The sequence below is a fragment of the Octopus sinensis genome, linkage group LG5 (genome assembly GCF_006345805.1).
Source record: "Octopus sinensis linkage group LG5, ASM634580v1, whole genome shotgun sequence".
NCBI lineage: Eukaryota > Metazoa > Mollusca > Cephalopoda > Octopoda > Octopodidae > Octopus > Octopus sinensis.
The window spans coordinates 42336551-42351616 of NC_043001.1; the positions used below are offsets into that span (position 1 = coordinate 42336551).

At 34.2% G+C, this 15066-nt stretch overlaps 1 protein-coding gene across 2 annotated transcripts in view; it reads right to left on the reverse strand.

Annotated features, from left to right (window-relative positions):
- LOC115211906 (BTB/POZ domain-containing protein KCTD6) overlaps positions 1–15066 on the reverse strand; it is a 57811-nt gene that overhangs the window by 20234 nt on the left and 22511 nt on the right. The window lies entirely within an intron of this gene.

Sequence of the window (15066 nt, forward strand, 5' to 3'; positions counted from 1 at the left end):
CTAGACCAAAGTAGAACTAGACCAAATGAAGAAATAGACCAAAAGTAGTAGTATTTGTTGTTGTAGTAGTAGTAGTAGTAGTAGCAGCAGTAGTAAAACAATGCTACTGCAGTAACCTTTTATATCTACTTTTCCCTCCTAGCACAAGTTAAATTTTCTGAGGCAATATTTTATGACCAGAAGCTATTTCTGTTACTCATCCTCTAATAGCATGTTAGGACATATATTCCTATTCTTAAATCAGAAAAAGAGAAAAAAAAAATTTTTTTATGGAATTGTTAAATAGCTAAAATGATTTTTCCATGATATGATTGTTTCAGCTTCAACACACAGTTTCAGAGCAAGTCACTCGCCAAACAAGTACAATATATATATATATATATATATATATATATATATAGATAGATAGATATATTTAGCACACATGTGACCTTTATTTGAAGGAAAAATTAAGAATTTTATTTCAAGGAAGCAACTGTCTGAATAGTAGAACTGAAGTGTTAGCAGCTTGTAAGCATGGAGCTAGGTATCTTTTGTGTAGGTACTAACCACCTTGGCTGTTGAACTGATTCAGGGCGGAAAAGGAAAAAAACAAAAACATTGTGATTGAAGTGTTTTCAAAGCAATTTTTGAAATCTGGCTTAAACAACAACATAATTATATGATAGTTCTTAGAATTACCTCCCTTGTATGAGGTTTAAAAGCCGGATGCAGTGATGAAGTAAGAAATAAACATTTCAAGTATTTTCAGATTAAACAAAAAGTATGAGCTAGAAAATGCCACTTTTACATGCATGACTTGCATGAATTTTTAAAAAGCAAATGTTTTCTTGGTAGATTTCATATAATATTTCAAAATATATTCAAACAACTAATAATTCAAGAGAAAACAAGCTTGGATTGGCAGCTGAAAGAATGGAAATGTGAAACTCAAACTACTGGCAATTATGAGCATTGGTAATAGCATAAAAAAAGAAAAAGAATGAGGATACATAAACAACAAATACATCATCCAGAACAAAGGAAAATTCCTTTCAGTGAACAGTTATAAATTTACATGAACAACAAATTTGGAAGAAATATTTCTGTTTTACCAATATTGATGATCCAATATACTATTTAGATATGGAGAGAGATTTTATAAAAAAAATTTCTCCAGACATAATAAAACAATGATAAAAAGAAAAAATTCTACATCGTGGCAAATCCCCCCATAGTAAGAAATGAAGCAGTTAAACTTAATTATTTCCTTGCTGCTATTTCCTGTATTTTTAATTTTCTTCCTTTCAAAAATCAGAGAAACTGAGTTTCCATTCTCTTTTTTCTAGCTTATTTCCTTTTTCTTTGTTTTTACAACTCTTATTGATTCTAAACACAACTGAGAATATGTTGCTCCTATATATACATGTATGTACGAGTATTCTTTAGGTGCATGTGTGTGTGTGTATCTGTGTAGGGAGTGTATAAAATCACTCGCCAATGTTCATACATGACTACATGTACTCCACCACCTTGCACAAATGTATAGTCTTTGGCAAGTTGGGTTTTTTAGTTAGCTTGAGCTATATGAATAATGATTAGGTGTGGTGCAGATAGACTGAGGAAGCAGTTGCATAGGAAAGCTGGGATAGAGGAGGGTAAACGAAAATATGTGCTTGTAGGGAGTGAGTTGAAAGTTATAGTGAGGAGATTTATTTTGGTTTGATGTGAATTTTATTTTGATGTGAAAATTTTGTTATTGATTAGGGTTCACTCAGGCATGGAATTCTTTGTATAGAAAGTTGGTTTTGGTTGTTTCAGGGTTCACAAAGACTGTTTGCTGATAAATCAGTTGTCACACAGCACAGGGCAGATTGAAGTTGAATTGGTGATGGTGTTGTTAGATTTCTATTATGAAATTTTAAACTGGATATTTTTGTGAGGACTGAGGAGACTATGTTGCCATGGATATTAATTAAGATTTTCTGATTTGTTTCTAACATGGAGATTTGTATTTAAATTATGATATTGTAATCAAATGCATGCATGTAACTGCAAGATGCTATTCCTGTGAATGCTTAAGGATGTTGCATTTTTCTATAGTTATTTTTATCTATAAGGAGATACATATATATAGCAATATATAAATGTAGCAACATATATGCTTATCCGCAAAGAGATGCACATATATCTTTGCATGTATACATACTTGTATACTCAGATATTTATATTAATCCATGTATCCCCCAGCATAGACAAGCCATTAGTGACTTTAGACTCCAGGCCAGAAGGATGCCAAGAATTAGACCAATGTGGAAAAGAAGAACTTGGAAGCTTAAGGACCCCTCATGTGGTCAAAGATTTAGGAGCATCCTTATTGAGAAATTTGATGAGCGGGAGGAGCTACAAACTTGTGACATAGAGGGCAACTAGGAATTCCTGATGGACAGCTTGCTAAGTGCCACAGACCAAATCTGTGGGTGGTGCAAAGTCCCAATCAGACTTAGGGTAACGTGGTGGTGGAACATTACCATAGACATGGCCATTAGAGCATAGAAACAGACCTGGAAGAGTTGGGGTAGCAGGGAGCTGTATCGGATAGCCAGAAGGGAAGCTAGAGACAGGTATATCTAACCAAAGGAGAAGCAGAAAAGAGGAAGTTTGCCTATGTTTAGTGACGTGAGGACCAAAGAATTTAAGTGTTCCAGATTGCAAGACAGTGTGTGAAAGAAAATTGTGATTTCATGTAACTGGCAAGAAAAGGAGGAGAAAAATATTTTATTATTTGGAATATTAAGCTCACATTGTAGCAACTGATATTCTCTGAGAATAGTATGTCAATGGAAATGGTTACTCTTTAGTCTAAAAGAGTTTGATAAACACAAGTACAGTCTCTAGCAGACAACTCCCATGATGTTAAACAGAAAAAAAAAATATATAAATAAACCTAATATATCTAAACAAATTAAACAATATCTTATAAAAGAAAATTGTTCCAGAATAACAACTACCAATAATCCAAAAAAAGTTAAGCATGATGTCCATCAAATGTATTTACAGCAGCAGTGAGAGTACCAATTTGTCACTGTTTAATCCCAGGTCAACTCTGACTGAATAGATATAATAAAAAGAATTTCAGGCTTGACTATCCCATCTTTTTCTGCATTTTGGCCAACACTGTGGCCTTTTTATTTTAAGGTGGTAGAGTGAGTTGAAGAACTTTGCTATTTCTAGCAGGTTGAGAGCCTATAGAGGCTTGGAAATTTGGAACAAAAGTATAGTTTATACTCAGTACATTAACAAGAGAAGAATACTGAGTTATGCATCATTTCTTTTATTATATATATATTTAACCCTGAAGAAACTGTTGATATTGCAAAACAACCTGGTACTCAGATGATTAAGTGGCTGGGGTTTTTATCATCATCCTCATCATATAACGTCCAACTACCATGCTGGTATGGTTTGGATGGTTTGACAGGAGTCAGCCAGGTAGAAGACTACACCAGGCAACAATGTCTGTTTTGCCATGGTTTTTATGGCTGGATGCCCTTCCTAACACAGTCCGCAGAGTGGACTGAGTGCATTTTATGTGGCACTAGCATAGGTGAGGCCAGATTTGCCATGGTTTTTACAGCTGGATGTCCTTCCAAATGCCAACTACTTTACAGCATGGACTGGATGCTTTTCATGTGGTACCACTTGAAGAATAGATTGATTGTATTTATCATGGTACTGGCATAAAATAAATTGTCTAAGGGAACAAACAGCTTTGAAGCCTGTAATCATTTCAGAATGGTTCATCTTAGCAGTATTGTTTATCTAGACTGGATCTTTCACCCATCAGATTTTTGTTAAGACTATCTACTACCTATTTGTTACCTCTTCATCTATTAGTTACCCTCTAAGAGACAACATTTCAGTCATTTGTATTTTCCATCCTTTGATACTAACTGAATGATCCACATGGCCTGATATTTTACTCCTGTTTTAGAGCTTCAGGTGTCTGAGAAAAATCTCCCCATACAGAGGAAACTAATTAGCCACAGACAGCTCTTACTATATGAGGAATTGCACTCAGTATTGTGAGCTTTATTGACTCACTTGCCAAATTAATAGAGCTCTGAAAATATTGCTAGGAGTGAGAAGTTCTCTCTCCAGTCAGTACTTATTTGCAGTTAAGTGGCCTAGGATATTTGAAAGTGCTCTAGTCATGGACACACCAGTGTCCTCTCAAAAATGTGTACTTACATGTGCACACATTTTCAACTACTGCACAAAGGTAAAAAAAAAAAAAGTACACACACAAGATTTCCAGAATGAAATTAAAGTTTTTTTTAATTGAAGAAATCTGAGTGGCAGTTATTCACATGGATATATACATACTTGGCATAAAAAAAAGAGAGAAAATTTGTGTACAAGCAAATTTCTGTGCTCATCTGCTGCAAAAAGTACAAAACATTAGACAACAGTATCTGATTTGAATTTTGACAGTGTCAGTAAATGTCTAAGCTTGATGTAATGCATCTTATACCTTACCTGAAAAAATCTTTCCAGTCAAAAGAAATTTATTAAAAAGCAAATAATTCAAGAGAGTTGAAATGGCATCTCATAACGCTCAAGTGTGTGTTGTACATACATACTCCTACATATCTTTATTTCATATTTTGCAATGTTTATAAACATATTTCATTTTGTTAATTAAAAGCCAGCAATTTATAATTCAACCATTAGAAGGTGTTTGTATCTGTCACACGATCTTTAAAAACAGGTGACAAATGTTGCATAAAGTGGACTTCTTGCAAACTGGACATTACAAGCAGATTGTTATTGTAAAGTGAGTATTGGTGAGTTCTCCTAAATGTAACCTACATGTCTGAAGGTATGAACTTGTGGAAGATTGACTACCAGAAAAGCTGAATATCTTTGGTCAGCAAATTGAATGCCAAGGGCTAAAAAATACAAAAATCATGGATTACAAAATCTTCATAGATTACATTTCCTCTGTTCATGTTGAATTAAGTTTAAAAAAAAAAATAGACAACTGAGAGTGCAACATGTTCACATTGTTACCCGCTATGATTGATTCATCACTACATGTCTGTTGGAATGTTCAGTATAGTTCTCAACTAAGCTGGGGTATGTAACCCCCACCTCACCCCACACTAATTAGTGGGTTGCACCAAATTGTTTGCAACTGCTTGTATGCCATAGTTTTATTCAATCACTGCTGACTTGGGGTTATGTAGCAATAACAACAACAACCATCATATAATATCCTCTAAAAACTGTCATTAATACTATTAAATTTTAATGAAATTTTGTTGGAATTCTTTTATAAAAATTTATGAAAAAAATAAGAGCATATATTCTGATTACTGTATATCTTAATTTAATACACAACATTTCATACTGAAGCCTTTCTTTATTACCACAGAAAAAATGTGGACCACTGGTCCAAATACTTCTGCACATTTATAGCAGTTCTGTAAAAACTAAGAACTTCTTTATTTCATTTATCACATCACACAATACCTTATTATCTACATTTCATCAGTGGGGATCATATTTAACTATTGATATACTACATTCTTCATGGTCTCTCATGATTATTAGGATTTTATGGTTGAATAATATAAATAAAGTATATATATTAATAGTAAATTTGAATTATTGTACAAAATTGATATAATAGAAGAAAGAAAATTCAAAAGGAAGAGACAGAACAATAAGAAAAAAAAATGGAGGGCACATGTTGTAACTGTTACAAATTTTAAATCGTATCTAAAAGCAGTTTTATTTATTTGGTATATTAATCTGTACTTGCATAAACAAGGTTTCATATTTTAGTGGTTAAAGTATCCAAATTTAAAAACTTAGCAGATTTTGAAACATTAATGGTTAGATATATCAGCATCTTGGACCAGTAACTGTACAGATTCAAGTTTGAAGAAAAACATATCTGATGAATTTATTTTAGCCATCTGAATTCATAAAGTCAATCCAATCTGGAATGGTTAACAAAAGTGATGGTAATTCAGGTGTAAATGGTTCAGTGATTACATGTTTCAAAATTGTCCAAACAACACTAGACAATATGTAGCAAGTCATTATTAATGGAAGTTGTATACTATGAATTTACACAGCCTTATTGTATTCTAAATTTGATTTAATTTTATAAAGCTTATAAGACGAAGAACCACTGGGGGAGATATAGTGAAGTCAGAATGACATATTCAAGATTGAATGCTTTTGGAAAAGAAAGGAGTAGAGTATTTGGTAAACAAATGAATCTCAAATGCTATAAGAATTAGTTAATTTGTGTTCAAAGAGCTAGCAATTGTGCAGACACCTCAAGTTTAATTTCCACAAACCATTTGACCAGAATAAATCTAATACATTTAACTGGCTTGACTATTGCTGATTTAATGTTTGCACCAAAAGTGGAAAATTAATAAGAGAACTATCCCCCTTCTTATAGCCTTCTACACTTATTTAATCTTGTGAACAGCTTTTATTTACTCAAAGGTATGTTATTTTTCTTCAATAAATTAAATGCATTCTTGAAATCTAAATAGAAATTAATTTTGTCTATTTGGGTTATGATGTCCTGAGCATTTGAAGAAAAATAAAAGTTAATGAGGTAGCAAAATTAATAGATACTATATAATAATCCTAAATGAAATTACACACATCTGGAATTACCTTTATTAATTTTTGACTACTGTTTGATATAAATGACATCACCAGTGAAAGATGTAAAAAAATGTGAATAATGTAGGTTCAGGTGGTAAGAAGTTTCCTTCTCAACCACATGGTACTGGTTCAGTCTCACAGTGTGGCATCATAGGTATGTATCTTTTACTACAGCCTCAGGCTGACCAAAGCTATGTGAGTAGATTTGGTAGACAGAAATTGAAAAAACCCTCTCATTCATCTGTCTGTTTGTGTTTCTCTCTATGTCTCTCTTTCTCCCATTGAAGAGGCTATGGCAAAAGCCAAATCTGAACAATTAGTCTGGGAATATCTCAACTGCTGCTTTTCAGGTAATTACGGTCCCTGTCAGCATGTATGTATACAATTATGTGCTTTAACTGCAGCATTAGAGTATTTAGCTCTTATTTCTAGCAATGTAGGTGTCTATAACACCCTCAGTCATATTTAATGACAGTTATAGTTCTTGTTGGTACACATCTACTAAATGAATTATTTGTATACACATTAGTGACTCACTAAATCATCCATAGATTTCTATGGTGTAGAAGTGATTGTCGTCCAAAATCTGCAGAGTCAGGTCAATCCCACTGAAGAGACTACAGTGAAAGCTGAAACTGACCGATCAGTCTGGGAATATCTCGACTGCTGCTTTTTGGGCAATTACGGTTCCTGTCAGCATGTATGTATACAATTATGTGCTTTGACTGCAACATTAGAGTGTTTAGCTCTTATTTCTAGCAATGTAGGTGTTTATAACACCCTCAGTCATGTACACATTTGCTTACTGCTGCTTAAATAAATTATCTATACAACCGTCCACCATGTTTGTTTTTGTTTGGCTTGTATGTCTCTACTGACCTGTTTTTGTTACCAACTTTGACCCACCGCTAATCCCAAATTTTATTTTGGTTTGTGGGAGCAACTATTTTTCGAAGCCTCATATTGTTGTTAATTGCTCGAAATGAGTAGTAGATGGACAGCCGACAACTGATGAAGGGTCGTTTTTTTATGTTACTTGTCTTGTTTTCCATTTGTTTCTCTTGTTTGCATACCAAAATTGTCTTCATATTTCATGTTGGTTACTTTTTGTGACGTCCTGTACCCATATATGCATATATATAAATATATATACATATATGTATACACGCATATATATATTATTTATATTATTTTATGATTGAACACCATGCATCCATTTCCAAGTAAGTTCATCTATCTATATATATATACATGTGTGTTTGTGTCTGTTTTCCCCCACCACCACCACCACCACTCTTGACAACCAATATTGATGTGTTTACATCCCCTTAACTTAGTGGTTCAGTAAAAGAGACCAATAAAATAAGTATCAGGCTTTAAAAATAAAGTACTGGGGATGATTCATTTGACTAAAAGTTCTTCAGGGCAGTGCCCTAACATGGCTACAGTCTAATGACTGAAACAGAAGGATAATAACATCTGTAGTTTAATTGGAAGTATATTTACAACATTCCAATCATTTCATTTACATAATTTTCTGACTGCTACTATAAATATTGTTTTCAATGAGTTTGCTTGCTGGTGGTAGAATTAACCATATATACACATATATATAAAGACTGTCAACTAGGATTGGATTGCTAAATATAACAGCAAGATCACGAATTAATAATATCAATGGACACTATTGATAATATGCAACACACCTTTATCCTTCTCACTAATTGTGTCACTCCCCCACACAGATACACAGACAAGTGTACATGTGCATACTTGACAGATGCTTACATACAAGTAGCCATTTTGCTTAAGTTCAGTTGCTATTGTCACGACTTTGAGTTCAGCATGAATTGTTATTTGACTCTGTCATTTAACCCTTTAACGTTTAAACTGGTCATATCAGCCCCAAATATTCTACTTATTTTATGTTCAAACTGACCAGATCTGGCCTTTTACACTTATCCTACAATGTCATTCTAAAAATAAACCATCAAACCAGTGAAACTTCAAAGTTATGAGATAATGGATGATTACTTCAAAATAATGTGAATAGATAAGCATTATGTTTGGTACAGTAATCTGAATGCAAAAGACAGAGACCTGGCAAAATCATATGGCTGTTCCAGTGACTATTTTCAGCCTATTAGACTGTTTACTTTTGCATTTTTTTTCTTTTTCAAACAACTTCTGGAGCCCATTTTACTAAATATTAAGAACTATTTTTGATTAAAAATTAGATTCCGTCATTCATTGGGAAATTTTCTGAAGTATATAAGTCTGATTCTCACAAGCAATACACACTTTAGCATGAGCACTTTAAGTACTTTAATCATGGGATTGTATCGATAATGTAACTTTTAATTCTACTTAGTGCCTGGCTGTACTCAAGAAGCCATACTCTACAGCAGAAGTGTTAATTAAGACCAATCCTTCTGGTTGTGTAAAGCACCCAAGGCAGTGCTGTGTAAAAGCACCTGTACAGCATCATGTAAAAGCTTCTTTGTGGTGCCACGTAAAAGTGCCCATGCAGTGCCATGTAAAAACACCCATGAGCTGTCACACAAAAGCACCTGTGTGGTGGGTGTTATGAAAAAGCATCCAACAAACTCTGTAAAGTGGTTGCCATTAAGAAGAGCAGTGAGCCATAGAAACTGTGCCAAATCAGACTGGAGTCTAGTGCACTCACCCACCCACCCCTGGCTGGCCAGCTCTGGTTCCAGCATCCAACCTATGCTAGCATGGACAATGGATAGTAAATGGTGATGATACTAATAATCAATTCAAATTGTGAATTAATTTGGCAAGAACACGTTTGAAAACACAAAAAATGTTCTGTTAATTTACTGCTAATTACATTCTGCATTATACCACAATACTTTATGAACAATTTATCATGTGGATGAATTATCATACATTTGCCAGAAAATCCTGTTTTTGAATATACTATATATACTGGTGCTGCAGCTATATTATTACCATACTTGCCACCTCTGAAGAGCATATGATATTAGTTAACCATGCTGTTATCTAATATAAAGTTATCTGTTACCCAGTATGAAGCCAATTGATATGATCAGCTGAAATGGTTCTACGATACTAGATAGTTCGTTTAATATACTAGTTCTGTATATATTTATAGTGTTTGCGGTAAACTGTGCTATGAATGTATGAAAATCACTTGTCTATCTGGACTTCTGATGAAGTACCACACAGCAAGATAGATAGAGAGAAAGAGAAAGAGAGGATAAGCCTGGCCTATATATATATATATATATATATATGCATGCATGCATACATACTTACTCACATAAGTACGTGCATGAAAAATAGACTGTCAAGGACAAGTAAATACCCACCTAGTCATTCACATTTATTGTTTTTATAAAATTGTACTTAGTTTTGTTTTCTTTATGAGGGTGGTAAGAAAGAGATAAATTCATGCTATTATAATAATAGAAATAAGATTCTGCTACTGCAGTTATAAATATCTTGGTAGGTGTCATCTTTGACAATTCTCTCAGAACTTTTAGTGACTTAAAGCCTGCTTTAAACTGAATTGCTTGTTGGGCTATTCTTTCTTACAATTTTGAATTCTAGTAATGGAGTTGTACTATAGGTGTTTCAAACATTTAGTGGAGAGATTACCACTGCTTTCAAGATAACCAATAAAAATAGAGATCCATTTTAAAAAGTAGGTATACTTTTTATAACTGGCAAAAAAAAATACTACACATCTCAAGAATTGATTATTGCTGAGTTATCATTACATGCAGTGGCTAATATCTATTACCACTGAAGAATTTGGTAACTTACTCATGTCCCTATAACATTTCTTTAACTACGTGTGTCTGAAAGAATATTACTGGTTAACAGTATGGCCTGTCTTATTGGTTAAGTCCTAAACAACTGTTTTCCTTTATTTGTATATGAGTATACACACATGCATATCATCATCACCATTGCTACCATAATCATAAAATTTTGTTTCACATTCTGCTATGTGTAGGAGTCAGTGTTTGCAAAAAATAAATAAATAGAAAGGATATACATATAATATGATCAATTTGATAGCTAGATGCCCTTCCTGTTAGGTGGCACACAAGCATATAGTAGGAGCAAAATCAGTAAGCAAGACAGATGGCTAAGAAGAATTATATATGTCACATTGAAAACAAAAAATATAACTAATTATTCTAATTCCTGAGTTGCACCTGTTTGGCAAGTGATTCAGTATGAGATTGTGATAGAGGTGTAGCTGTTGTCTATGTGTAGACTTTTCCATGCTTACATAGATGATATGAAACTTCAGTGAAGTAGATTTTCCTATGGCTTGATGCTCTAATCTCCAACCATAACCTGGTTCCATGCATGCAGGTATTTCCCCTTGTCTACCAAATAAAGAAAAGCCCAGACATGTCTTTAAGAAGGATTGTAAACAACCTCAACATTTTAAGACCAGTTTACACATCAAGACAAAAGCAATATAAACTCAGTCATGCACACATCATCATTGTCATCATCAATTTAATGTCAACTTTTTCCAGGCTTGTATGGATTAAACAGAATCTTGTTGAAGCAGATTTTCTATGGCTAGATGTCCTTCCTGTCACAAACTCTCACCTATTTCCAATTAAGGTAATATTTCCCATGGCCAGACATAAACATGGATATTATTTGGCCTTCATTAAGGGTTTCACTTCATTCCATGACCTAGCTATGTTATCCATGGCATCCATTATATGGAACTTCTTCCAGAACACTTTTAAACCATAGGTTTGTCCTCCCAATCAATTACTTTCATGCATTCTTTGAAAGTCCTTCTCAGATAATATGCCTTGAAGTTAGTTGTCACATCTTGATTAATTGGCTGTACCAAAAAAGTTGCATTGTTAGGGATATACTCTCACTTTATCGGTTTATACAAACTTACTGGGTAGCTTGGTCTAAAATGAGCAATTCTTTGTTGGAAACATTATGTCTGGCACTGTACCTTTCAACAACAAAAGCTGTTTGTAAACCACTCTTCATGCCTTCTTATTGGAATGCTAAATCAGAAGTAAATTAAACTTTGCATAAACCCTAAAAGCCCTTGTATTTTTAAAGTGAAAAATTAGTAGGTGTTTTAATTTCATATTAACTGAGGTATTTCCTCCCAGAAGTATCGGGCAATTTTTGGAAATTTTCACTGTGTTGATTTTGCTTCTTGAAAAATAAAAGTTCTAGCAAGCACGAGCTTTCAGTAAAGTGCTGCTTCATCAACACAGTATACTTTCTCTAATGTGCAACAATTATTTTTTTCCTTTCTCAGCAGTCTCATGATAATTAATAGCAGCCTCTGTATCAGTACCAGCAACTTTATCAGTAGCTTTTATGTTGTGCAAATTCAAGTGCTTCTTAAACCTTTCAAACTAACCTTTTTAGCAAGAAAAGATTTTTCATCAAAAGTTTCTTGTTTTGCAGTTCGTCATTCAAACTGTTGGCCTTTTTTTTATTACCATTGTGCTTATTGACACAACCCCAATCCAAATGCACAAGAGCCATTCATTCTTAAGCAATACATTAGATCTATGAAAGAAAAGGCCTGAAGAGCTAATGGGATAGCTTTTTGAGCACTTGACTTAATGTTCTTTCTATTGTCATATATGTTTCCACTGCAGATATAACAAGCTTTAATGTTTTGTCAATGTGGCTGATTTTTCTCCCGCATCATGCCATTTAAAACATCAAATTTAATATCCATGTAATCTTACATTTTGTTTTTGTATGTCTACCTTCAGTTCCTCTTGAAAGCTTCTTTCCAGATATATATATATATATATATATATATATATATATATACACACATATATAATCCAACAGCAGAAGAAACCAACAATTATTCACAACAAATATGCAGTAAAAGAAATAGCACTAAGAAAGAGTTGTTTTGTAAAAGAAAAAAAAAATGTTCTTATTCATGTGGATGTAAGAATGAAAAAAAAAGATGAAGGTACTGAATGATAACAGTTAGTTGAAAGGTTGGTTCATGGGCACTTTGCCTCTAGCACCTCTGACTTCAATAATAAAAATGCTACATTCTAATTACAAAGATACACTAACTAAATTTAGACAGAAGAGTCCTTGGGGTAGACTTTAGGAAAGACAAAAGTGTTACATTATTGTTAGGGAAATAGTTTTGCAGAAAGAAAATTGGTATAAACTTTGTATGCTGTTTCAGTGTAAGCTATGGACAGATAAGAAATCAAAAGGAATCATAGGTAGGTTGACTGAGAGGGTAGGTTTTCCAGGTGGAAGACATACTAAGAGTACATCAGAAATGAACTCCATTAAATGTACAGCTGGTTCACTAGAAGTAGTCAATAGCTTCTGTTACCTAGATGACATAATTAGCTGGGTTTGTATTTGTCCAGAATGTTTTGCAGTCAAAGTATGAATGGGTTGGAAAAAGTTCAGGAAGCTATTAAATCTGCTGACAATAAAGGATTTACTCGTCAAGTGAAGGGTAGCTTGTATGAACCTTGTGTTAGAAGTTGAATTGTAGCAAGACATAGTCCTTGAATGCAGAAGGCTTGCAGAGTTTAGAAAGAAATGAAACCAGCATATTGCAAAGGCTGTGTAATATTAGTGTCTATGTATATATATATACGAGAGTTTACGAAAAAAACAAAAGATGAAGACAGGTGGTGTACAAAACAAACAGATATATTAATATAACACTCAGGAATAGAAAAAGTCTTTTATGTTTCGAGCCTACTCTCTTCTACAGAAAGGGACACAGAAAAAACAAGGAGAGAAAAAAATGTGTGTAGTGGCTAACGATCTATCATGGCGACCATCCTCATCTGTTTAATGTGTACTACCAGAGTATCACATACAGTGTTGGAGTGCAACAAGAGTACCATGGGCATGACATCATCACGGATGTACATAGCCACTCTTCCATGAGACCTTTCTCGTCTTTCGGTTCATAGCACAGCATATCCTGGTATGTGTATCTCGGCATCCGATACATTCACATTTAGGTGTGTTTCTGTTAGTGACATGCATATTGCTTGATTACATGTCACAAGGTCTCTTAGGTATTGCATTTTTTGTTGGTGGAGTGTTATAAGGTCCCTGATGTTCAGAGAGAGTATTGGCATGAGTAGCAGGGAGTCGGTGGTGTCCATGAGTCTGGCATGCATGGAGGGGTCAGGGGTGGCCACACCGGTTCCTTTGTTGTTTGAGGTGGACGTGGGTATTGGTATGTGCCTTGCATGTTGGGTGCCTGGCGAAGCTAGGTCAGCTGTTCCACAATTTTCTGCACAATTTCCAAAAAAGCCCGCTTTTCACTTTTTTTAGGAAAAGATTGTCAAAAGTAAAATGTAAAGCTTTGTTGTGTTAAGTACTGGTAGTCACAAAAGTATTAAAATACATATATAAATTATTTGATAATAATAAGAAAATGTTAAAAACAGTTTACAAGAAAATATTTGAGAAAATATTTAACTAAAAGTATTAAGAGTTCAATAAAAATCAGGTTTGTTATTAGTATCTATATACATACACAGAAAAAAGTATTAGGAGTTCAATAAAAATCATGTTTGTTTGGTAGTATATATATATATATATATATATATATATATATATATACACAGGAGATATATTTAAGAGTTTACAAAGAATTTGGGATGAACTAACCTGTTTTCCTAGCATTTTAATCGTATCTGTAGCTAAGGATTGTTGGCTATTTTAAGCGACAGTGTGGGAGGTTGGTTGGGGTGGGGGAAGGAAGAGTAATGTGGAATTGCAAGGATTTTTTTTGTTTCTGGGCTAGTCTGCCATGGTTCAGTGGTTTTTGAGACTGGTCTTAGAGGTCAGAATGGTGTGAGAGTGTGTCTGTGTATGTTTCTGTGAGTGTGTGTGTCTCTGTGTACATCTCTATGAGTGTGTGTGTATATATGTGCACGTTTGTGTGTGTATGCGTGCATCTGTGGGTGCGTGTGTATGTTTGTGTATGTTTTGTGTTGGTGGGATGTTATGTGTGTACATGAGTGTGTGTGTACGTGAGTGTGTGTGTACGTGAGTGTGTGTGTACGTGAGTGTGTGTGTATGGGAGTGTGTGTGTACGTGAGTGTGTGTGTACGTGAGTGTGTGTGTACATGAGAGTGTGTGTACATGAGAGTGTGTGTACATGAGAGTGTGTGTACATGAGAGTGTGTACATGAGTGCGTGTGTGTGTGTGTGTGTCTCTCTCTCTGAGTATGTTTGTGTTGTTATAATTGTCCTGGTGGTGGTGTGTGTGCATATGTTTGTGTGCATGTGTGTATCTCTGTATGTGTGCATGTATGTTTGTGTGTTTTGTGTTGGTGGGGATGTTATGTGTGTGTACGTGAGTGTATGCGTGTGTCT